At 35.1% G+C, this 8,923-nt stretch overlaps 1 long non-coding RNA gene across 3 annotated transcripts; it reads left to right on the plus strand.

The window, feature by feature from the left end:
- Positions 1-3,207: 3,207 nt before the first annotated feature.
- Positions 3,208-5,380, plus strand: LOC141602740 (uncharacterized). 3 transcript variants are annotated; one of them, XR_012524652.1, is made up of 3 exons: positions 3,208-3,414; positions 4,202-4,468; positions 5,152-5,380. It is a non-coding gene; the product is annotated as an uncharacterized LOC141602740 (long non-coding RNA). The 3 variants fall into 3 exon arrangements; XR_012524651.1 differs by having other exon boundaries at positions 3,210-3,414; positions 4,205-4,468; XR_012524650.1 differs by having other exon boundaries at positions 3,212-3,414; positions 4,354-4,468.
- The last annotated feature ends 3,543 nt before the right edge of the window (positions 5,381-8,923 follow it).

An 8,923-nucleotide genomic window follows, 5' to 3' on the forward strand; every position in this document is an offset into this window, starting at 1 on the left:
GGTAAGCATTCATCCGATCATCGTGAGCTTTTTTATGCATTTGTTGCGTTAATTGGGTCAAGTAGTCATTGCCTACCACAACATTGGAGCCACTTGTTTTAAACTCTTGGTAGGCAAAAGGATAGGGTGGAGTCACAATGGTAGAGGCGGGGGGCTTGACAATTGGATCCCTATGTTGCTTTATTATCAACTCCGCTTCTTTGGAGACGGGTAATAGGTAGTTTGGTCTACGAACGGAGATACGACAAATATGTAAGATTCATTAGTCTCTTATTAGAGACTTCTAATAACTATATTGGTTTAGTTTAGGCATAAACTAATAAGATCTTATGCATGCATAACAAAAAGATACAAAGTAAGAAGAAATCGATTAATCTTATATTGAGGGCCAAATGGATTATACTAATCGGTCTCCTACCAAATTAGTCTTCTTAAGTAAATCCAAGTGCTCCAACAAAACCCTTAGATTCAATAGTAGAATCTACTCCTCAAGGATTGTACCTTGGAAATCACTCTTAAATCCTATACTAATTTTGTACAAGAATTAGTATAAGAATCCTATAAAAGACTTAATATATTATTTGGTTACTACTTCTAGTAATCATATAATATTATTTGAGATTTTGTGAGTGTTTCCTCCTTAAATATTCAACTACAAAAACTAGAGAGAATAATAAAGTTATCAATATAATTTATAAGAATGAATAATAATGAGAAGAGAAAAATTCTCCTCTTTTTGCATGGGGTGGCCGGGTGGGTAGAGGGAAGAGTGCCCAATGGTTTTTCTATTTTCTCTTCTCAAGAGACTAGGCATGCAAGCCTATGATTAGTAGGTCATAATTATGCCTTCCACTAATTAAAAAAACAAAACACAATTTATTCCCTACACTACCATTTACACGGCACACTGAAGGTTAAGAGGGTCCATTTTAAGTTTGTCAATTATCCAATTTGTGTAATGTGACATATTGGAGCTGTTATTAGACATGTTGTTTTAATAATGCATTTTTAACTTATTAAAAATCATTATATAAACAAAATAAATCACATACAAAAATTAACTAGTAATTCACAATTACAATTACTTAAAATGGGTCATAAAATTAAAAATTACAACAACTTGTATTTATAGTAAACCATTCATTCTTAGTTTAATTGTTTCATAAACATTAACTAAACCTAAGTAATAAAAACAATTTAAATTATTTAGACTGAATCTTATTTAATCGAATTACAATAAGATACGTAATTTTACTCACAAAATCATTTGTCAATTTTAAGGAATTAATTAAATTGTATCAACATACAATTAATTAATTAATCAATTAAGAATGTTTCCCTAGAGGTATGACCTTAAGGGATCAACTGATCACCACCGTCATACGAGAGTAATGTCAAACTCTAGTCAGCCAATCATTACCGATTAATGTGGATCAGTTGACAATAAAATATTACTTTCTCTTTAGTATTCTTAAAATGACACTACAACAAATCATCACTTGCGCCACGAATTATGCCACGGGAATTCATAATTCGTGGCGGAAATTTGCTTTGCCACGGGAAAAATGGTTTCCCTCCTCCAAAATAAATTAGGATGAAAAAGTATGCCATGGGAAAAATATGATCGTGGCAAACATTTGCTTTTAGCCACGAATTAAGGTACGCCCGTGGCGAATAATTGAATTTAGTCACGAATTAAGCCACGACCGTGGACGATAATTGTCTTTTGCCACGAGTTAAGCCACGATCGTGGCTAATTATTGCTTATTGCCACGAGTAAATTAGATCGTGGCAAACTATTGCTCATAGCCACGCATTTAATAATTACTGTGGCGAATAATACCTAACACAATTTGCACATTTGTCGCCAAAAATGATGTGTCGAGTTAATATCTTAATCTTTGAGTGCATATTTATATGAATGAATCGCACATTTATTTATTTTAATTTATTTTAAATTATTGACCTGGAAACTACTTTTTATGTGGTACCCTCATTTTTAACAAAATACTTAACAAACGAAAATCCTAGTAACAAATTGAGATACAATCATTTTTTTTCTCGAATCGTAGTCTCATATAGAAAATCGTTTGAACAAAGTCACCATGTTTTAATAGGATAGTTAAAGTTATTCAGTAACATTCATTTTTGTCCAATACCCATTTCCTTAAACCAATCCAAAAGACATCATCTATGAACAATAAAATAGATTTAATATTATAAAAGTAATTATTGATTAAAAATATACATGGCAAACAGGTCGAGTTACAGGAAAGTACGAGTCTACAATAATTCTGGACAGGTTGAATAGGCATTGTCATTATCAAGTTAGGGTCATTTGAGTCAATTATTATTATCAAGTTAGTCCATCCATCCAAATCATTTATTTGTCTTCAATTAAAGTACTTCTCATAAAGAATAAAATAGTAAACAAATAATTAGGACGAAATGAGTATTTAATTAAAAGGCTCAGAGTGCAAACACTCGGGTCGGATAATACCACATTTAGCCGATTTGAAAAAATATAATTATGAACATTTAAGAATCACAAAATTGAGTTTTAAATTATATGATCTAAATGTCAATTTATTGTAATACATCGTCTCACGTGTGAATTATTAAAGTGTAAAACATTATTTACCCAAAAGAACAAAACAAAAACCACATTAGTCTTTTCAATACCCACGATTAGAGCGATAAGTCTGGCCCAACCCGAGCACCCCGATCCGATTCCGAGCAAACCCTATCCAACAGAACCCGATAATAATTCAACCTGAAATCGACCCGACCCGACTCGACGACGAACCGTAACCCGACACGACCCGATAATCATTGACCTGAACCAGACCCGACCTAATATTGACCCGACCCGATATTGATGAGCCAACAATTATTAAGCTTAATATTGATCAAAATGATAGTGATTTAATGTTTAGACTGATATATTTGACTTAATAATGAAGTAACTTAACCAAATAATGGTTAAAAACTAAATTTAACGATAAAATATTGGAGTAATGTGATAATGTAACCGGACCTGATAACGACCTGACCTGACCCGACACATCATTTGACCTATAGTGACCCGATCAGATAACGACCCAACCCAAACGTGACTCGACCCGAAAAGATAGGCTGACCAGATACAATCGAAACCTAATATAACCCGAAACCAATATAACCCGACCCAACTGACCCGATTACCACCACTATCCACGATTCACTAGCTTAAAAAAAAAACCACGATTCACTCAGGAGTGCTTTACTAAATCCAAAGACCTGCCAAACCCAAAACAACTACTCCGTAAAACGTACAGCCAAACCCTTCTTCTCCTCTTAGTTTTTTCTCCTCCGACTCTATTTGCTTTCATCGGTCTATGCATTGACTGCACACGGCACATTTACGAGACACGAGTAAGTAATCTTATCACAAGTATTCAATTAAAATTACATGTAAATTATGATTTGTAAATTATTGTTGCTGAATCGTGAGATGTGAATTGGGGATTGCGAATTTCTAATTGAGAATTGGGAGTGGGGAATCGGGGATTGTCAATTATGATTCTTAATTATTTGCTGCTTTACTTTTCATTTTCATTATTTATTTATTTTATGTAATTTGGTTGTTCCTAATATTTGTACATTAAGGAAATGTCAGTTTCTTTGTTTATTAACTATAGTTCGTTGGAAATGAAGATATGTGTTTGTTGGAATTATGTGTAATTGTATTTGTTCCATTGTCATATTTAATCGTTGATATCAAATCTTGTTATGTATGTAATTCAGGATCATAGACTATTGATCCACATGCTAATAGAGATAACCGTGTTTCATATGCGTAGGTGTAGCTACTAGCTATTAGGTAACAAATATCCCTCTATATTTTCATCATTGTTTTTTTACTCCAATGTTCATTATTGTTTGCTACCTCAATGTCCACTACCATATGACACTTAAGTGAGCATAAAGCCTGCCAAATATGAGAAGCACCCAACTGCATCATCTGTCCAGGAAAAAACATAGTGTCTCTCGGCAAGCTCTTCGATCTGGGACTAGGGTGGTAAGGTACAAGGAAACCTAGTTAAGGATTGCAATATGACTCGTTTTTCATTTTGTCATTGAAATGATTAGCCAAATGATGCCATGCTATATATAACTTACTCCGAAACTACTTAATTGATTTTATTTCGTTTGTTCATAGCAGAACTGTCACCGTGCGTTGCTCTAGGTTCATGGCGTCATTCTCACATCTGCTCACCTAGAATTATTATAACTATGATAAGTCCTGTCGGGAAATTAAGCAACTGAACCCGTCTCTTCCTTTTTTTCACTAATTGTTACCCGACAATGTAGCTCACAATACAAGAAAAATGGAGTGAAATATGAAGAAAGGAAATAAGGAAGGAATAATAGAACTTAAGTTACAATTGACTGGCATCATCATCTCATATTTGAAGTTCTTTCCCAGGTATACACCTATTTAAATTTTGTTATCCTCAATTTGAAAAATGTGTCTCTTGTCTATGTGCATGTTAGTGAAGAAAAAATATGTAATTCTTTTATTACCATGCTCTTGTTGGAAAAGCGACCCATCTTTCATAGACATGTGCAAGTGCAACCATGAGGGCTGCACCATTCGTGCATTCGTGCTCTGTGACTGTAGGACTTATACCGAGCTCATCAATATGTAGAGCTCTAGAGGTAATGTCATTGTGAATTTTTAAGAACCCATGTGTATAGACTCGATTTTACTCTCTTGCGCTAGCTTTTTAGCTTGAGATTGTGCATTGCTAAGTAAAATTTTGTGAGAAAACTTCATAGTAAAAAGAGCGGTCAGGCGACGAGGGTTGTGAAGGTTCTTGGTGTATGTTGGTGGACTAGTGTTGATGTGTGCAAAGTGTGAGTCGGATGGTGATCGTTGTGGTTTTGTGGGGGAGGCACTAGGGAGGAGGAGGGGGGGGGGGGTAATTTGATATAGCAGACTTGATACAGAAGGTCAAATTTAAGCTACTGTATTTTGAGAATAAAGTAAGTATCCGAAGTTGGTTTTATTTTAGCTTAATATATAGTTTAGTTTATTTTGAGATGAGTAATAATATGTGAATTATTCCTATGAATTAACCATAATTTTCTTACAATTTTTTTGCATAGGTGTTTGAGCTGATCTGCCCTAGTTGCTACAAGGACAAGTATGGAGTAAAAATGTTTACATTTGAAGAAGAAAGCACTACTTTTCTAGTTATTAGGAAACATGTATTTGACAATACACATGCTTTTTTTAGTACTTGATTAGTTGTTGTTAAAGACAAGAATGTTATATTTTGATTAATGGATAATAAGATCTTTTTGTTTCCATGAATATATAAGTTTTCTTACAAAATATTCATGTAGCTTTTAAAACAATAGCCACGTGAAATACTTTTAGCCGCAATAGCATTGACCGAGTACAAATGTGCTAGCTAAGAGAATTATAAATTTTGCCACGGTCATATTTGTGGCTACTAATTATTAGCCACGGGAATTTTTTTTTCTACCACGTTATTGTTTCGTGGCTAGTGTTGTTTAGCCACGGGAATGTATACATTCAGCCACAAAATACCTTGTGGCAAAAACAGTTTTAGCCACGGGAAATTCATTTGGCCACGATATTTTAGCCACGGAAAGTACTGTGGCAAAATAATTAATTTTAGCCACGTTACAGTTTTTCCCGTGGCTAAAATTTCGCCACGGCCACTTGCGCCACGAATAGGTTTCCGTGGCAAAAAGTTATAGCCACGAAAATTTATCACTTGCGCCACGTATTTAGCCGTGGCCCAAGTGCTAATTTGTCGTAGTGTGAGATTTAAACATGTGATCGCATTATTGTCGAGGACATATATTTTAACAATCTCCCACATGTCCGCGACAAGTGTGCATCACCAATTCTCTTGTCCTATTATTATCTCCCACTCAATGCAAGGTGTCTTGCAGGTTGTACTTGCATTTGATCATATTAAGAGTGGTTTCCTCGATCTGGAGAATAACTGTCTGACCGGAATTATCTATCGTAGATACCTTCCGAGCGTGGCCACGCATTTCCAGTTCATTACTCCTCGAGTGGCCTTGAGATATAAGATAACCCTGACGGGGATGGACAATTCCTATCGCACTCTTCCCTTCGAATAGCCACAGCTCATCATGACCCAAAACATGCCCATAGGACCCCAATTACGAAGATCGTAGAACATAAATCAAAGTCACTCTGAAACTGTGTCATCTTTGGCGAACAGTCTTTAGTCAAAGAATCGACTCATAAGAATACTATAATATCTCTCGTCACGACCAAGCTATAAAAATTCCAGAACTCTATAAGCGGTCATTAGCCCGACAGAGTGTCCCTCACAGTCTTCCTATGTGATCGACTAGTCATCTCTTATGACTCTATGGCACTTGAACTCGCCATCAATCGCATCACACTTTAGTTACTTCGAGATGTCACCTCATATACGTAACTAGGGGCGAATACTATGTTAATCCAGTTCACTTTAATGGGATTCAAAATTTTCTCACCAACCCATTTGGATGTAACAGAGTACAAGATGAGTTAACGATAACTCAAACGATAAATGTGATTATCACATACGAGTAGTCAATACCATATTACTATTCTATGTCTTATAATCATAAGTGTATTTATACACTTCTCTAATGCAATAAAAGTATAACTCGTGAACATTTCATGTGTCCAAGTGTTCAAACTTTGTGAAATGCAATAAAAGTCTAATGAGGAAAGTCTCAAGAAGAAAAAGTATCTACAAGGGCCTTATATACACTTATCAAGCTTCCCAAATAGATGTTTTCGAAAAATTTTCCAAAAATGCAACTACATGCCATGATGCAACTAACATATATACAACCTAGTGCAAATGCTTCTATCAACTAATTTGCCATATAAACTAAATGCAACTCCTAACAACACATTGGTTTGTACCGCATCAACCAAAATAAAGCCATATTGTCATTAACATATGAAAGGAGGAAGGACATTTAGAAAGATCATACCATGAGGTCTTCTATTTCCTTCATGCCTCGAATGTGGCGTAGTCGATCTAATGTTATAAGAGTGATAAACAAACACAAATATATACAATATATACAACTCTATACAACAAAGGAATGAACATGGTTTTGAGAATTTTTTCAATTTTTATGAATTTTTAAGAATTTTCAATTTTTATCATTTTTGAATTCAAGGTTAAGTTAGAATTTTCCATCCCCACACTAGTATGGGCATTGTCCTCAATGGCCAATACAATAGAAAATTCTGTAATGCTATCTATATGAATATGCATGATTGCTAAACTAATATGCAAACTACATGACATATAAAACAAGTGAATGCAATCTAATCTATCATATATGATGCATGCTTTCGGTTGTTCGGAGAGCTAATTTGATTTAACTTGCATCCCTTAAATGTGAACTTCCCCAAACCAATCAAAACACTATTTCTAGTGTAAAAAGAGGGAAAGTTCATGCACAAGGTAAGAGTGAAATGCATGAATTCAAATTATCATTTTGGATTTTACAAATGGAAACAAAATATGAGACACCTCAATGGAACCGAGGTGGAAGTCCTTTAAATGGTGCTAGGACACAAAACAAATACTCAAGATAAAGATTAAAAACATGATATAGAGACGAAACTAAAGGAGGTGTAGGAAACTCACAATGGAATAGGTTGAAGTCAAGTAATCAACCCCGCACTTGTGGTGTCCTTCGATAAGCCTTGTCAACCCTCAATTATCGCTCATTGCGATATCATCTTAACCGGCCTTATCGCCGCCATCATCATCATCACTTTCTTCATTATCTTCTTCGTCATCCACCTCCATTGACTCGGAGGATTCACCATTTTCATCTTCATCATTGGAACTCGAACCTTGCCCTTCTTCTTCTTGGCATGAACCAATACCTTCCCCGTCTTCAACAACAACAACCTCCTTTCCACTAACCACCCGACTATCATTTTCAGCGTCTTGAGAAGCACTAGGGAAGAATACCTCCTTATCCGCCCAACTAGGCAAAGGACATGAAGGATCAAGGAGTCCTTGCCTAGCTAGATGTAGTAGGGGTGGATATTGGGCACGGTAAGCATTCATCCCGTCATCGTGAGCTTCTTTATGCATTTTTTTTTCATTAATTGGGTCAAGTAGTCATTGCCTACCACAACATTAGAGCCACTTGTTTAAACTCTTGGTAGTTAAAATGATAGGGTTGAGTCACAATGGTAGAGGAGGAGGGCTTGACAATTGGATCTCTATGTTGCTTTATTATAAACTCCGCTTCTTTGGAGACGGATAATAGGTAGTTTGGTCTACGGACGGAGATACGGTAAATCTATAAGATTCATTATCTCTTAGTAGAGACTTCTAATAACTATGTTGATTTAGTTTAGGTGTAAACTAATAAGATCTTATGCATGCATAACAAAAAGATACAAAGTAAGAAGAAATCGATTAATCTTACATTGAGGGCCGAATGGATTATACTAATCGGTCTCCTACCAAATTAGTCTTCCTAAGTAAATCAAAGTGCTCCAACAAAACCCTTAGATTCAGTAGCAGAATCCACTCCTCAAGGACTGTACCACGGAAATCACTCTTAAATCCTATACTAATTTTGTACTAGAATTAGTATAAGAATCCTATAAAAGACTTAATATATTATTTGGTTACTACTTCTAGTAATGATATAATATTATTTGAGATTTTGTGAGTTTTTCCTCCTTAAGTATTCAACTACTAAAACTAGAGAGAATAATAAAAATTATCAATATAATTTATAAGAATGAATAATAATGAGAAGAGAAAAATTATCCTCTTTTTGCATGGGGTGGCCGGGTGGGTAGAGGGAAGAGTGCCCAATGCTTTTTCTATTTTCT

Source organism: Silene latifolia, chromosome 9 (assembly GCF_048544455.1).
Source record: "Silene latifolia isolate original U9 population chromosome 9, ASM4854445v1, whole genome shotgun sequence".
Lineage (NCBI taxonomy): Eukaryota > Viridiplantae > Streptophyta > Magnoliopsida > Caryophyllales > Caryophyllaceae > Silene > Silene latifolia.